This window comes from Boleophthalmus pectinirostris, unplaced genomic scaffold, assembly GCF_026225935.1.
Source record: "Boleophthalmus pectinirostris isolate CB_2022bp ecotype Guang Dong unplaced genomic scaffold, ASM2622593v1 HiC_scaffold_18, whole genome shotgun sequence".
In the NCBI taxonomy this organism is placed as follows: domain Eukaryota; kingdom Metazoa; phylum Chordata; class Actinopteri; order Gobiiformes; family Gobiidae; genus Boleophthalmus; species Boleophthalmus pectinirostris.
This window is the reverse complement of record NW_026571133.1, coordinates 31,140,995-31,143,545: the sequence shown is the minus strand read 5'-3', so window position 1 is coordinate 31,143,545 and position 2,551 is coordinate 31,140,995.

Below are 2,551 nucleotides of genomic sequence, written 5' to 3'. Positions count from 1 at the left end.
GACATTTAGAGATGTATGTTACACACAGTAGCACAAATACAACAAAAAACTACGTACTGCAAAAGCAACTGCAATCAACATGTAAGCATAACATTGAATATAATCAAGTGAAAAAAGAGAACAAAAAAAGATAACTCACTGGAATAAGGTCAGATAAACTGTAGGCCACGGGGCATCTAAACCATTGTTTCCCAAGGACTGGGTCGCGACCCTTAGGTGGCTCACAAGAGGGTTTTTTCTGGGTCGCCTTGTCACAATCTGCATGTAGGTCTGCAATATACAGTTCTGACACATGAGAGAGCGAGAGAATCTCCTCAGTAGGCCCAGTGCTTCTATGCTTACTCCTTTCACTACTACATGTATGTGTGAATTGACATTTTCTGTGCTCACAAAAATTAAGACAATGCACAGAAACAGACTGAATGCTGTGCCTGATATATGTGTTGCTCTCTTCTTCTGCACCCCAGACTGGAATGCTCTATAAAAACGCAGACAGGCCTACCGATCTCATAAGAAATGTTGGAATGTTAAGACATGTTTTGTATAATTTCTAATCTTTTTGTAATTATTTTATTGACTATTTTGTTCTAGTATTGCTGGTTCAATTGAATGTTGAAAAGAAAAAGAAATGGGCTACATTCAATGTCCAAATAGGTGACTTATGGATCCTTTTATTGCTGGTTCAGTGACTGTTTTTCATTGTTTAAAACTTGAGTAATACTAATTCTTCAGAGAGACATGATCAGTTAGTCAACAATAAAATATCCTCATTAATGTTCAAAAATAGTCAAATCCACCTTTAATTTGTGATTTACGAATAATGTCTTTTGACTTGGGTCACAAAGGATTGTGAGTTTTAAAATATGGGTCCCCAGAAAAAAGTTTGGGAAACACAGATTCTGCCACTCAAACCACAAACCCAGTGTTTCAATTAGCGGCTTCAATAAGGATAAGGTCTTTGGTAAACCTGGTCTTGTGGGTAGTTATAAGTATTTATGTTCTATAATTTGATAGTAGGAAGGGGCCTATTCATGAGCTTCAGGCAAATTATTCCAGCCTGATAGGATTTTGTGAGGATATTTCCCCAATGAAAATATATACTATACCGTATGACACATTTCCTGTTGAACGAAATATCCAAATGATCTACAAATGTTGGACCTTAACATTATTTGTTCGGGAGTGGCTCCACAATCATGCTATAATAATCTTTAAGTCCTTCCAATTGACAGCAATTACATCGCTGAATAATTGAGCCACATTCTGCTATATGTTTATTACTGACAGGAGATGTGGAACTTTGTCTCAGTTTTTGTTATTAAACCACAACAATAAATCAACATCATATTATATAAATGCCTTTTCTTTGAAATATGGCCACTAAATGAATACACTAAACCTTTGAGTGTGTACTTATGGTTAACATAGTATGTTTTTGTAAGAAGTATGTTTGACCATAGAAATTGTGGTACTAGACAGTGGACAGTAATAACAAGCATCTGCTAACCCTCCTCAGAATATTTAAAGGACTTACTTTATTGCCATCTGCTGCTTGAAAAGGGAACTTTTACTACCTACACCTAATTCAACATTAAATCAAATCATATCTTCACTGTCCAGGGTATTTTCGCCGATCGCTGGAGTCACAAATAAAGGACAGATATCAAAGCACTGGCTATACAAAACTGACATATCTAAACAATAATAAATGATAGCTTAACATGGATAAGTGGCCATGCTAAACTACAAAGAATAAAATATTGACACTGTCCTACCTTGTTTTTGGTCCTGATGCAGTTGGATGCCGCTCCCTTCCTGTCCCCTCACAGACTGGTGGAGGAGACACGGCAGTACATCCCTGTGTCCACGTGTCCAGAGCAGACCTGGAGACAGCTGGAGTAATGAGCAAGATTTAGGCTGCAAATCCCTGGACTTCCTCATAAGCAGCAGTTGCACTGTCCCCTATATACAAACACACTGAAACACATATAGGTCCTATTATCTATCACTCAGTGATTAAAATATTTTTAGTGTATGTGGACCTAAACATGTATTTAGCCTACTACTGTTTACATAGCAGAAATAATTATCCAAACATTTGGTTTGTAGACAGCCCTGCTCTCTTCACCTCCTGTAAATCAGTGGATTCAAATCAAATGAGCCAGGTGGTTCTACTGTGGTTACATCACTCATCTGTCGATAGCTGTTGTACTAGGGCAGAGCTGAGGAGAGGACAGAGACACAAAGTGCGTGAGTGAGAAGAGAGCAGGCTCTGTTCTACTCTGTTGCCTAGCAACACTAGTTCAGTGCCTCTTCCCATCCTCTGCACACACAACTTTAACGGGAAGTGCTTTGGACACAGGCCTACAGTTAGTGAGGCTGACTTTAACATGTGGATAGATATTTGCCAGATAGATCATGTCTCATGTCCCTTTTCTCAAGAATATTATTATTCTCTGATAAGAAACCTCTTAGTCCTGGTGGCTTGTAGTGTTACATGATAAGAACTCTCCAGTGATGTGTCCATCACGTTGGTAGCCTATTACAATTT